General features: G+C 38.2%; 1 pseudogene; it reads left to right on the top strand.

Moving 5' to 3' along the window:
* Window positions 1–3,331: 3,331 nt before the first annotated feature.
* On the top strand, window positions 3,332–4,018 carry LOC101405109 (cyclin-G2 pseudogene; annotated as a pseudogene).
* Window positions 4,019–15,205: the final 11,187 nt, after the last annotated feature.

Consider the following 15,205-nt stretch of genomic DNA (forward strand, 5'->3'; position numbering starts at 1 on the left):
AGAATACGAATGTAAAAGGGTAGGCAATTTAAAAATGGAGGTAGTGATGGAATGGTAGGTAGTTTGGGACAGGATGGGGTCAAGTACACACATAGATGAACTTGAACTCTTTGGAGAAAGAGTGGAGATGGTTGAGAATGGATATAACCTAATTGTTGGCAGGCCTCTCCCATCTGTGGTTAGAGAAATGGGGGGGGGGGGTGCATTTTCACTTATGTCCAGGGGCTGTTAGCACCGACCTTTTCAAAAAGCATTAATCTCACTTTGAAGCTTTCCCAAGTTATTCTGTGAGTCATGAAAGTGGTATTTCAAAGTCTCCCAAAACCCATTCTACCAGCTGCATTAACTGTGCTTGTGGTCAGCTGTTCAGGGATGAGGTTCTAATCTTAGGACTGGATCAGTGACCTACTTCCAGGACCGTGTGGTTCACGTTTTTCTTTACGGGTTTGCTGAAGGCAAAAATAGGAACTGCCACTACACAATAAGCAGGAGGAGGCTGATCACTCGACGAAAGTTTACTCCACTTATTTTGACAAAACTACAGAACATGAGCCAAGATGGTTCCTGCCAGTGGAGGTTCGTGAGGCTTTCCTCTCCTTCATTCTACACCTCCTTCTTCTTGCCACATAAGGGTTGTCAGGGGTCTAGACCCCCTCTACAAAAGGCAGCCATGGAAGGGAGGTAAGAGGCTGATGAGCACATATTAAGGTGGCAAATGAATGTTAGGTCAGATTTACATCTGGGGGAAACTGAAAGCCTATTACTTAAAATGACTCCTACGTATGTACTGATTGGACAGTACAAGCATGAGATGGGAGATCTTCTCCAAATGCTAGCAAGCATAGTGTGGGGCTGAAATCACCTATGGGGCAGATTTCAGGCATCAGGGTAAATCCAGGTTGGCTTCTGCCATTTGCTACATTGTTTCAATCCACATGATAGATGGTAGTGTCCTGGTCTATGATGATATCGCTGGATTAGGATGATAGCTGCTAGGGGCTTCAAATTCTGATTATACTTTGAAGGTAGAGCCAAAAGGGTATTCTAATGCTATATTTGATATATGGCATTACTTATTACCCCCAAACCATATGTTCATCTATGATGTTACCCAATGTTTTAGAAATATTGACTATTAAATGTCAGCTAACTATTGGGCTCTTGTTACTGAACCAGGTTTGTTTTGCCCACTGCACCATCATGCCTATCACCAAGACAACGAGTTTGCAGCAGAGAAAGGATTTAATTTGCATGGCAGTCAAGCAAGGAAATGGGAGAACCAATCTTAAATCTGCCTCCCTGAAAAGTGGGGATTAGGGATATTGATGGGATAAAGGTGTGTGGTGGTCTGAAGTGTGGGGAGGATAGATGATTGGAGGTAAGGAGAAGTGAGGTAATCGATGATCTGCGCAAGCGTAGTCAAGCTTCATGGCTCTTCATAGGATGCATGTTCACAAAAAGGTGGCATTACCACAATCTGAGGGTGGAATTTTCAGCTCCTTGATGTCAAAGTGTCACCTACCGGTCATCTACGCAAGCCCAGTTGATGAGCTGGTGGTCTTAACCAGCCTGAACTGGACAAAAAGTCAACTCTCAGTTCCTGAAAAACTTAAGCACCTCACCTGTTACCATGGTGACCCAAGCATCAGAGATGTTATCTATAGGGTGGGCTTTGGTAATGCATTATCTAACTACTTTTGCAAACAGACAGCTAACTAGGTATAGTTAAAGCAAGTTGACCCCCAGTTTCACTCTTCCAGTTAAACTTGGCAGATTGACCATCCTTGTCCATCAGCTCTCTCTCCAAAAACCTTGTTAAAATATCAATGAAGAATAAAAAAAATTATTAACCACAAAGACAAACAGAACATAAGACACAACAGTAGATGAAAGATTTCAAAAAATATTTAGACACAAACCGACGGAGGAAATTTAAGGGACTTAGCAGACTAGAATAGGAATCCAAATGACTGCAGGAGGTGGGGTACCTATAAGAACTGATCTAATTTGCCTTGCAGAATGCCTAGAACATGGGATGAGGTGTGATTGGTGACGTAATTGGTTGAAAATCTATATATCAATTGGTTGAACTTCCCTGGTCCCCTGCACTTCCCTGAGTAGTCAGGAAACCACCCCACTGACATCCATGTAGGTAGCAGCAGGCTTAATCTGGAGAAACTGAGCCAAGGAACCTCTGGGTTCAGAGAAAACAGGCAGAAGATAAGGTAGGGGTGCATGTAGGAGCTAAGAATAGTAGGACTATGCAAAAATCTACATATTGAAAAGCAGGCTGCTTCTCCTGCCTTGCGCCTAGAATCCTACCCGTTAGAGCAGGTTTATACCCTCCACCCACCAACACACCAATGCACTCCTTCTAGTCAGCTTCTCGTTATTACATGTGAAAGAACAGCCAACAATCATTAGACATTTGAGGAAAGACAACTTAGGAGACAGAGACAGAAACAAACAGGAAAAAAATTGAACAAAACCCAAGACTATCAATAGAAAAGAAGAAAAAAAGAAAAGTCATGGTTAATATCAAGTATATAAGAAAAGATAATCTGCCTATGAAATAAAAACAGGGTCCTATGAAAAAAGAAAAATTAGAGAACAACTTTTAACTCTGGAAATTAAAAATATGATGAACAAGAAGAGGTTCGTTTCAGGGGCCAGCCTGGTGGCGCAAGCAGTTAAGTGCACGCAGCAGCCCGGGGTTCGCAGGTTCGGATCCCGGGCACACACCAATGCACCACTTGTTAAGCCATGCTGTGGCAGCGTCCCATATAAAGTAGAGGAAGATGGCCACTGATGTTAGCCCAGGGCCAATCTTCCTCAGGAAAAAAGGGGAGGATTGGCATCAGATGTTAGCTCAGGGCTAGTCCTCCTCACACACACAAAAAAAAGAGGTTCATTTCAGTGTCTGCCGTGACATGGCATGGCCCAGGAGCTGTTGGGAGACCAGCAGTCTGCAGGAGGAGGTGCTGCCAGTGGGAGGGGCCTGGGCAGTGGCAAGAAGCTGGGGCTGTAAGGCTGAGGAGGAGACGGCAGTGGCAGTGGCCTTTTGGGGGCACTGCTGACCCAGGAAAGAGTCCACTGTGTTCTTCTGTGCTCAGCCCTCTCTAGGTCAGTGCTACATCTCCCACCTAGAGCAGGATCTGGGGGCATAGGTCCAGCTATCTGAGCCGCTGAAACTCTACCTGCAATAGGAACAGAAATTCCAACCACAAGAGAAAAGGGCCAAGCTTGATGAAGGCCACCCTTGAGAACATGCAGTAACATTTTGTGTTGAAGACAGAGAAATGTCAAGATCTAAAGGATTTAACCAACTTTTTTTGGATCTTGCACATAAATTTTTATCCTGGCTGCCAATATTTTGGACAGATCCTTGGCTTTTATAAAGGTGAAACCTAAAATTTGTCTTGCATTGGAGTCTGTTGTTTCTGCTGGCTGCCAGAATAGTTGAAGAAGAATGCAGTGTTTCATCCACTCATGAAGTAATCCAGCTTAGTCCATGTAAATGCACTGCTTCTCACAGAAAACGAAGGGAAAAAAATAATTTTGGAAAAAGTTCAGAACTACGAAATGGAACATACTCTTGACTTAAACTTTTTTCCACTCATGTAAGACTATTACACTGCTTCATATTTCAAAAGGAAAGAAATATTGAGCCTGGATAAACTGGAAGCTCAGCTGAAAGCTTGCAATTTTCCACTAGTCTTTTCAAAAGCAAAGCCATCCGTATTAGCTTTGTGCCTCCTCAGTCTGGAAGTAGAAACATTCATTAAATTATTCATTAAATTATTGCAAATTCTTCTGCTTGTAATAAAGCATTCAAAGATTAATGACACTGAGTTCTTTTACTGGAGGGACATAGTTTCTGAATGATAGCTGAATATTTTCTCTTGAATGTTGCAAGAAGTTAGTTTGGATTGTTTCTAGGTGCAGAGCTCAGACCGTCCAAGACAGTAACTATGGTGTTCCTGAGTGTCAACAACACCACAGAGAGCTGTCTCTATGAAAGTGAGGACTCTGAAGATGTGAGTTTTAGAGAATGAAGTCGCAGCAGCTCTCTTTCCATCACAGTAATAAAAAATGTGCTGCCTTGGGGCTGGTCCCGAGGCTTAGCAGTTAAGTGGCCGCGCTCCACTACTGGCGGCTGGGGTTCGGATCCTGGGTGCACACCCATGCACCACTTCTCCGGCCATGCTGAGGCCGCGTCCCACATACAGCAACTAGAAAGATGTGCAACTATGACATACAACTATCTACTGGGGCTTTGGGGGAAGAAAGGAGGAGGATTGGCAATAGATGTTAGCTCAGAGCCGGTCTTCCTCAGCAAAAAGAGGAGGATTAGCATGGATGTTAGCTCAGGGCTGATCTTCCTCACACACACACACACGCACACACACAAATGCACTGCCTTTTTCAACTTGAAAGTGGCACAGTCTCTGTACTTTCCACTTTATAAATTTCATTGTACTGTGTCAGAATTTAAAGTAGGTCTATGGTTTAGAAACAACAAATGGGGAGTAGGTAGGTTTTTGTCCAGCCCCCATCTAGGCAGGAATACATAGACTGGAACACCTGCTGTCTACAATTATTCAGACCAGAGCTGGTCTATTTTCATATTCTAAGCTACCAAATTGGTTAGGGCCTCTCAAATGATTGAAAATAATTTAAATATAGGTACTTTGTTTTTCTCTTTGAATAAAAATAATCTTGAGCTACTTGTTCATATGGATAATAGATTTTGTGGGTAAGGATGTAGGAAGTTGAGGGAGAGAGACTTTGCTTTCTTGATGAAGTGTGAAGTAGGAGACTTTGAAATCTGCTGAGAATACGAGAGTAGAGTCTGAGTGGAGAGGAGTTTTGGGGAGAGTGGTGCGGGTTCTGAATGGGTTTTGAGGGGAATATTGGAGGGAACAAAATCAAGGACAAGGAACAGCACTGAGGTCGATGCGGAGGTCCTAGCCAAAGTTGGAAACCATGACTTTATAGTAGTGCAAAATCAAAGAATTAGGTGCTTTTTATCCAGTATTCTCAACTTCCAAAACGTAGAAACAAAAATGTTAACTGTTACTCCTCAAGGGTTTGGGATTTGCAAACGCCGGTGATGTTGAACTTCAGACGAACAACCTTGCAGAGTCCAAGCTCAGTAAGGAAGGAAGGTAGCCTGGGGTGGAACTGATAAACTCAAAGAAAATGGGGAATCCAGGGACTGGAGGGTTTGTCAATATCGTGCAGATCTGGTAGGAAGGATAGCATGAGAGAGGTGAAAAAACAAGAATTTGTTTACAAAGAATGGAATATGGAACTTTGAGGTTTCTGGGTGACCTGTTAAAGGTATGTCTCTTGGAGGAGGGCTGTAGTGCAGAGGAGGAAAAGGTAAGGTGAAAGACGTATAGGGAATTTGAAATTAGGATGTGATCATCTGTCTACATGAACACTGAAATCTTCTAGAATTGTGGCAAAAGTATAAAAGAAGGAGACTGTGAGCCAGGTCTGAAAGTCTACACTGAATAAAGTGAGCTTAACAAGGATGATATGAGATAAATAGCTTTAAATGAGGATGGACTTTTACAGGCAGACGGAGGAGTAAAGCTCAGGAAGCAGGTTAGGGATCAGGGGAATGTCACCTCGACTACCTCTCAACATCCACACTTTCTTGTGCATATGGGGAAAAGAATAGCTTCTGTAGAGAGGCTTTTCAGATGCTGAAAGTCATAATTCATCAAAGCCTATCTTCCTGGATCATCAATTTCCATGCTTGGTAAACAATTTCATACATCTTAGATTAACATTTTGAAGTAGGATGCAAAATTTATGTATATGTTAATGATAAAACAGCAAATGTCAAAGAAAATTTACACTTATGAAAGGTTGCTTTGGGCTAGTCCTCTGGCTCCTATGGAAGACTGTCTTTCCACTCTCAAATGTGTGGAAAAACTTTAAAATTATCTAGGAGGTAAGGGGAGGTGAAGAGGTCTTGAAAGAAAGGTTAAGAGCACAGGGCAGTTCATTTTCCACAGAAAAGAACCTTGCATGGCAAAGGATATGGTAGGGGTTTAGGGTGTTCAACAGAAAGATCAGGAAAAGAAGTCTGAAAGCAGTAGTGGTGTAGGGGCCCCAGAGAAGAAGAGAGGAGAAAGTGTGGGATGTTTAAATTTTTCAGTGATTAAGAAAAACAGGAATGAAGATTGTTCCCTGGTGATTTCCCTCAGGTATTTTCTATTCTAAATTTTGCACACATCATTTTTGTGCAGAAAGTACTGTACTCTTCCTGTCCCGGGGAGGCGGTAAGGACTATATGTGAGGAGATTTTCAGCAAGTATCAAGAGTTCTGATAAATCTAGGGCTTTTTCACGGTGTTAGAAGCTGTGAGGAATCATTAATTTGAGTCCCTCAATCATAACCCTCCATGTATCTTATAATTAATTCAAATGGTGACAAGATGACTCACTTTAGTTCAGTAACTCTTTCCTGCAGACAACCAATGAAGACCCCAAAACAGGGTTTTACTTTTTCCTCTATTTATTTTTTCTCTATGATGCTTGTCTCTTCAACCTCTTTATGACAGTAAATACATGCAAACTGCTAAATAGCATTGAGTTCCTCAGAGAACCTAACTTTTAAGGCCCCAAATATCAAATGTTTTCGTCTTCCATGCACAGTGTCTTTAATTCTGGGGTTTTTTTGTTGGAAACACTTACTTTTATCAACAATTACACAACATTGGTTATTTCCCACACTATACAGGCTGCTTCTTCCTCATGAGAGATTTCTAAAAATGCATCAAAGACCTACTTCAGAACCCTTGAAGCTCTTTTCCTCTGTTGCCAAAATGATTCTGTTATTTTGAAATTATATAGCACTTTTCACCTAGAAAGCTTTGTGAAGAAATACTTCCTTCTTCAAATGTTATTGGATATTGAATTATAGTCCCTGTTTTCCCTGTCAGTGAAAGTGATCACATTATCTTCAGATAAACTAATTTCATGATTTATTAATGATCATATGGTGGTAATTTGACCTGGTATGGCTATGACTGGTGAAATAACACAAAGTTTTCATGAAAAATTCTGCAATTTAAAGAATTACATTTTTGATCTAGCCTGAAAGAGCTGCAGTCTTTTCCAGAAGGAACTGAAGGCAAGCCAGATGAAAAAGATTGGGAGTTTGGAGCAATTGACAAAGAGAAATGTTTCTAAAAAGGGAGGCAGTGGCCTTAGGAAAGGAGACTTGCTAAAGGTACTAGGTACAGGCAGGAGATAATAGAGTTGCCAAATTGGGTTTTTGCGGATATCAGGATGAGGCTTAACCTGGAATTATTGAGTTTAAGTCTAGCAAGAAAGGACAGAGTAATACCTGAGGCCATTACTGGTGGTTTGCTATCCTGAGGGGGTAATGATAACCCTGGGATGAAGCGCTTAATTTTACTTTTAACAGATACTGTTCTCATCTAGGTACAATAAAGCATCAGCTGACTGCTATTAAACAAAATCTGAACTTATTCAATCATTTAAGCATCAAATGATTTACTGAAATTTTAAAAAGACAACTAAAACTGTCCTAGAAAATTTCACAACTGTTTTGAGAGGAGGTAGGAATTTGTGGTGGATTGTTCAAGATGATGTGACTTAGAGAGTTTGAAAATGAAGAGTATTTGTGACATAAGAACTAGGAGGAAGAAAAGCAATAGCTAAAAACAGAGAGCAATGGAAGTCGTATTATAAATATGAGGAAGATATTTGAATGACAGATTGATTGTTAGGACTTTATCTGAAAGGTCACAGAAAAATACTATACATTCTCAAATAGAAGAGTAGCACTGACTGAGGAATCTTAATTAATGCTGTCATGTTGGATTAGTTGGACAATGGGGTGGTAGTGCTGGCTATTGCAATTATACAAATATTAAGTGACCTCCCCTGCAGGGCAAGTTTTGTGATTACGGAAAAGTAAAGAAGGAATAGGTATGAGAGGCTGTGATTGCAGTTAAGTGCACTTAAGTCAAGCTGTATCCACCATGGGATTCAGATAGCTCTGGTATATGTGATGGTGATTAGGTCTACCAGAGTCTACCAGTCCAACTGAGGAGACTTCTGGATGAAAACTCAACCTAAGGGAAGAGGGAATCGATAGACTCAATCCATAGATACAAGAACCAAAACCAGGCATTTGTCATTCTTGGGGAATAGTGATGCTGAGTACACGTCATTTTTGCCAGTTTGATTTGTCTCCTCTATGGACCTGTATGTTAAAGTAAAGATTAAGTTTTACTTAAAAGTCTCTAAGATGGGAACAAACAACTCTGCTTTGTCATCCTTTAGTGGAAAAAAGAAAAAGTGGAAAGAAGCATTCTCCTCTAATTCAGAGATTTGATGATTCTGGAATTTGAGAGCCACTGCTGTGGCATCAGCAGAAATGGTCAGCAAGACAGAGAACAGCGATCCTCAGAGGTTACGACACTCACCAGAGGACATGTTTGTATTTAGTGAAAAAGGCTGAGGAAGAGAGGAGGCGTAACGGCACAGGAGGCATGTTAAGAGACATGACTCGGTTTGAGTACATGCAAGATACCTGGTGAGGACCCCAGAAGTGCTAGGGAGGAAAAGGATTTTGCAGAGGATTGGTCCTAAATTATGAAATAAGGAAAAAAGCAAAAAAAAAAAATGGTGATACTTGAAGTGATTTGGATTGGATATTGTGGTAGGTAGAATAATAGCTGCGGAAAAATGTCCAAATCCTAATCCCCAGAACCTGTGAATGTTACCTGGCAAGAGGGGATTAAAGGGCTGCCCCATGGTTTAGCGGTTGGGTGCGCATGCTCCGCTGCTGGCAGCCCGGGTTCGGATCCCAGGCGCACACCGACGCACTGCTTCTCCAGCCATGCTGGGGCCGCGTCCCACATACAGCAACTAGAAGGATGTGCAGCTATGACATACAACTATCTACTGGGGCTTTGGGGGGAAAAAAATAAATAAAATCTATAAAAACAAAAGAGGGAATTAAGGTTGAGGATGGAATGAAGGTTGCTAATCAGCTAATCTGGGAAATTATTCTGGATTATCCAGGTCGGCTCAGTGTACTCACAAAGGTCATCGAGGAAGAAGGAGACAGAAAACAGAGAACCAGAGAAATGGCAGCACAAAAAAGACTCGAACAGTCACTGCAGGCTTTGAAGATGGAAGGGAACCATGAGCCAAGGAATGTGGGCAGTCTCTAGAAGATGAAAAAGGCAAAAAAATGAAGTCTTCCCTAGAACCCTCAGTAAGAACTGCAGCCTCACTGACACCTTGATTTTAGCCCAGTGAGACCCATTTCAGATTTCTGTCCTCCAGAACTGTAAGATATAATAAATTTATGTTGTTATTTAAGCCACTAAGTTTGTAGTAACAACAGCAATAGGAAACTAATATAGATGTGAATTTATGGGAATTGATGTGATTGATAAAGAAAAGAGAAGAGCAAAACAAATATATGAACAATTTTTTTTTTTAGCTGAAGTGGTCAATTCAGACAACAATACATCCACAGCTGAAATTGGCAATGGGAAATGTTTTTGGGAAGACGATAATGAGATCAACTGATTTATGTTGAGTTTGAGGTAGTAAAATGATGTGAAAGCATAAATATCCAGATGAAAAAACAGATTTGGATTTGGAGATTGACAATATGGAGAAGCTATGAGAATAGAGGATTAATCTCAAGAGTACTTTAGGCAAAAATATAATGGTTGAATTTTGGAGATTTTCAGATTTAGAGGTAGATTAAAATTTTGAAGAATAAAATAATGGAGCAATCAGAGCAGTGGAATCAGTAAAGGATGGGGGTAAGTTCTAAGAGAGTACGGTATGTAACTGGAGTTTGGTGAACATCTGTTGAGTGAATAAGAGAGACATATCTTACAAACTAGATAAAGGCTTAGACTGAGGTGGTTAAAGTGGCCTTGCTAGTCAAGAGTGGTAAAAACTGCTCCTATCCATTCCTGTAGGCTTGGGAATTGACTAGCTTATTACACATTCCAGAAAATACGGATTGGAGTTCCCGTCCTGAAAAGTACCATCTAACAGTGTGGCATGTGTGAGTGTGTGTCTCCCTATGGCCTTGCCCACACGCAGTGCCATGGTTTGAGAAGGAGGATCTCAAGTGCACCTGACTAAACTGAGGTACATTCCTCAGTACGTTATCAGTCAATGTATGGCAAATTTTCATTTTACGTTTTCATGCCCTTCATCTCCCAGCATGATCCCATTCCCTTATGCTTTCCTTATCTTTTGTGCTTATGTCCTGCCAATCCATACCTTCCATAATTTCTTTACTTATATGTGTCAGTGTAACATATACAGTATTGTCTCATATAGTGCATATATACTTATATATGTATATATGAATTGTATGTCATATAAATATCAGATTCATATGTAACTACGTGTTGCATTATATCTCTTACTTTTTTCACTTAACCCATATAGAACTGGAATTTTTTTTGATAAATATATTGGAATTATCCTTTCTTAGTTCCCACCTAAGTGATCTAGTCTTCTATTGACTGATATCTAGAATGTTTCCAATATTTGTAAATTCTACTTCGATGAACATTTTAATCCATGTCTATTTGTGCACCTGAGCGAGGCTTTCCCTGGAATTTTGTTGTTGTCGTAGGATATGTACACACCCTTATTTAACTAACCAATTATTTCCAAAATGCATCCCACCGATTATGTCCAACAGTAGTGCATCAGGGTTTTTTTGTTCCCTGCATCTGCACCAATATTACCTGAATTTTTGCCGATATGATGACCATGCAGTGTATGTCATTGTTATTTGTACTTGTACTTCTGTTATTACTACTGAGGTTGGTTTTCTCTTCATATATTTATGATGTTTGCATCTATAAATTGCTTATTCGTATCTTTTCCCAATTCTTTTTAGTTTCCTTATTTCTTGATAATTAATAAGATTTCTTGTATATTCCAGATCTTAATTTTTTGTTGGTTTTGGATGTTGCAAATACCTTCCTACTGCTAACTTCATCTGAGGAGAACTTGTTTGAGGAAATCTTTGCTTTTGATGTAACACTATGCATGATTTGCCTTTATATCATTAATGCCTTTTGGTCTTCTTTAAAAATCATTCTCTATAGAGAGATAAAAGCTATTAGAATACACTTGCTACTAATTCTGTTCTTTTCTTTTCACAATAGGCCTTCAATCCATGGAGCTTATTTCTGTGACGTAGGGTCATAATTTCACTGTTTTCCATATAGTGAACCAATTATTTCAACATGGTTCACAAAAGAATTCATACTTTATCCACTATATGCTATGCTAGTCTTTTATCTTTTTACATCAAATATTGCTATCTGGAAACCTCAGGTCAATGATTCAAATTTAAGCTTACTATTTTCACTCTAGAAATGCTGAGGATTTCTCTTTGTGTTCAATGTTTTTAAATATTTCTGTACCCTGTATAAATATATATTGTTTTATCTTTTCTGCCCTACTCTGTACTCTATGAGGCTTCTCAACCAAGGGCACATATCTTTCTTTAGTTACGAAAAATTCCTGACTGCTACATCTTCAGTTCTTTCCTCTCCATTTTTTAATTTATTTTTCTCTTTCTGGAATTTCTATCAAATGGAAATTGATACTTCGACCTTTAGTCTTTGTATCTCGTAACTTACATTTTTATGGCGTTAGGGTTAGGGTTTGTACAAGTACATAAATTCTATCTCATTTATTTAAATAACTATGTAATATACTACAATATTATTAAAAATAATTCATTGACGGAAATTTAGGTTTCCAATTTCCACTACCACAACAAAGAATTCATTCTACTATGTACATTTTGGTGCTTATCTGTGAATATTTCTTTCGAATTGTTTCTTAGAAGTAGAACTGCTGAGTCAATGGAGATGCACAATTTTATATTGATAGACTGTCAACTTGTTTTCCAGAATGGTTTCTCCAATTTATACTCCCACTAAGAGTGTACAGAAGTACTATTCCTTGTATACTTGCCAAGGCTTGATATTATCACTATAATTCTTGTCAACTTACAATAAATAATTCCTTTTAACTTGCATTTTTCTTATAACTAGTCAGGTTGAACATCTATTTATATATATTTATATAGACATTTGTGATTTTCCTTTGTGACTTGCCTGCTTATGTCCTGCCCATTATTGCTATTTTTTTTTAATTGACTTTAGGAACTGTATATATATTCTGGATAGTAATCTTTGTCCATAATATATGGCACAAAATCTTTCCCAGAACTTGGCTGAAATTTCAACTTTATGATTTATTTTGTTTTAGGGAGGCTTTAGTTTGTATAAAATAAAATCTGTCAGTCTTTTCCTTTGGCTTTTGTGTTTAACTTACAAAATATCCCTGCCGATCTAAACTTATATTTTCTTCTACAACTTTTGTAATAGTAACATGAAGTTTACACACACATACAGGTCTATTCTATTTTTCTTCAGTGTGTAAGTCGAATTATTCAAATACTAATAATTGAATAGTGCATATTTTCATTTTTGTTTGCCATGCTGTTTATGGATGCTCTCTGCAATATATGTTAACTTCCGTTATTCATGTCTTTCTTCGTTACTTCTATTAAAAAAAATCACAGCTGTGTTTTCCACAGCATCTTTAGTTTACTCTTTGAATGAACTTTAAAATTAGTTTTTTGTTAATTTCTTTTGTCATTGATTGAGGTGACATTTAAACATAGATTTATTTAATTGTTCCTCTAAGGCTCATGATACATCTGTCCCTTTCCCAGCTTTTCTTTTAGATCTGTCAGTAAACTTTCATAGTTTATTTTTGTTCCTCATTTTTTTTTTTTTCAGTTTTTTGTTATCATCGTTGGTTATTTGTATTTTCAAATTTTCTGATTCTTCCTCAGAAACATTTGATAATTAAAATAAAATCCTTTTCCTTTTCATATTTATTAACATGAAATATATACAGTATATTTCTTATAATTTATAATCTCCTCAGTGTATTATTTATTTTCTTGCTTATTTTATTTATGTTTGTTTCTCTTTTTTTCATAAAGTTTATTATTGCATTTTATTTTACTGTTATTGCCTCACAAAGTCAGCTCCTGATATTAATTGATTCTATTATTTTTCACTTTATTTTATGTTAAGTTAATCAACTTATTTATAATTTTTGTGTTTACTTTTTATTATTCTTTGTTAAGGTTTATTTATAGTGATTTTGAATAGGAGAGAAATACATTTTTAACTTATTTTTATTATGTATTTTAAAGTAATGAAAGCTATGAAATTTATACTTCTGTTACAGCTTTGATTGCCTCCTATATAATTTGATATATGTTTTATTGTTAATATCTTTAAGATGTATTCCTCTTCTTTAGATTATAAATGCAAAATTTGGTATTTCAATATCTCTAAATTTAAATTGTGGACTGCTTAAATTAAACAAGCATAAGTTTATTCATTCATTGATTATTTGAGGGTCTACTATGTGAAAAGTGTTGAAATATGAAATTATATGACATTTATAATAAATGAACGTACTGGGAAGGTGAAAATTATATGTTTATTACCATGACTTAAAATTGCATTTCTCTAATTACTAAAGGAGTTTACTATTTTTTATGTATTTGGTTGCTGTCTTGACATGAGTACAGCCATGTTTGGCCGCTCTGTTGACCTACAGCCACCAGCACAAAAAGAAATATAAAAGCTGCTTTCTGCGTGGTGGGAACTGGCCCTTCTCTCACGGAGGGAGTTGCAACTTGTAACATTTCAAGGCTCTTGGAGCGTCGTAGCACGGGATGGACTGGCCATCTGTGCCGGGCTGGGACGATAACCAAAGAGAACAATGCACGTACACAACTACTGGGCTGGGACGTTAGCCAGGGGGCTCAGTGCACGTACGCCACTGATAACCATTTTGTGCATGGAAACACTAAATGCTTGCTCTGCAAACTCTGTAATTGCTTACTCTGAAAATTACTGATGGTATAAAAACTGCTGGAAACTGAGACCCGGTAAGAGTTCCACCTGTGGAAGGGACACCTTGCCCAGGACGTGTAATCCTTGCCCAGCCGCGTCGATTGACAGGGCTCTCCCGGCAGTGGGGCGTGGATGTTGTGAGTAACTGATTTGATGTGAAGTAATTGATTTGATATGAAGTAATTGATTTGATGTGTTCTCTTTTCGGTCAACCTGGTGTTTCTCTTTCCGGTTGATTTGTGTCATTTCTCTTCAGCCGATGTGGGTGTTTTCCCTTTCCAGTCAGGCTGATGTTTTTTCCCTCTTAATATTTGATCTGTTTGCAGACTGTCGCCTTTACTATCCTCTATATAATAAAATATACCTTCAGTCCATTTGTTTGGAGTGGAAAGTGTCTTTTACGTCTCCGATCGAATCCCCGAACCTCTCATAACAGTTGCCATTTTATTATTTGGAAAAATGCATGTTTTTATTGTTTTTCCTTAATTTTCTACTAGGATAGCATCTTTTCTATATTGATTCCCAAAATTTTGTTAGTTAAGAATCATAGACTGCAATTTTTTCCAATTTTCTTTGTGTTTTGGCTTTCAACTATTTCTTTTTAGTGCAGATAGTTTCCATAACATTTTAAATTGAGCTATAAATTTACCTACAGTGAAATGCACAGATCTTAAGAGTACTATTTGATGAATTGGCAAATATATAAATCCATGTGACCAATATCCCAATCATTGTACAGTTCAGTTCTGTCACCAGAGAAAGTTCCTTTCTGCTCCCTTCCAGTTGATCACCTCTCCACTGTTTCCTGCCAACCACCATTGTTCTGATTTCTATCACCATTGGTTAGTTTTCTGTGTTCTAGAAATACATATAAATAGAGTCATACTATATCTACTCTGCCTGTATCTACTCCGAATGGTGTCTGACTCCATTCACTCAACATGGTGTCTGTGAAACTCTTCCATGTTTTTGTATGTATCAGTGGTTTGTTCCCTTCTATTACTAAATAGCATTTTATTGAATAAATATACCAAAATTTGATTATCCATTTGGATTGTTTTCCACTTTTTGTCTACTATGAATAATTGGCTCTGATCATTTTTTGTTAAAGATTTTTAGGGGACATATTGGAATCGAATTTTTTTAAATGTAAAGAGAATTTTAATCAATCAATAGAACCAACTCAGAAATTGTAGAGATGAAGGAATT

This window comes from Ceratotherium simum, chromosome 25, assembly GCF_057802395.1.
Source record: "Ceratotherium simum simum isolate JZ-2026a chromosome 25, ASM5780239v1, whole genome shotgun sequence".
NCBI lineage: Eukaryota > Metazoa > Chordata > Mammalia > Perissodactyla > Rhinocerotidae > Ceratotherium > Ceratotherium simum.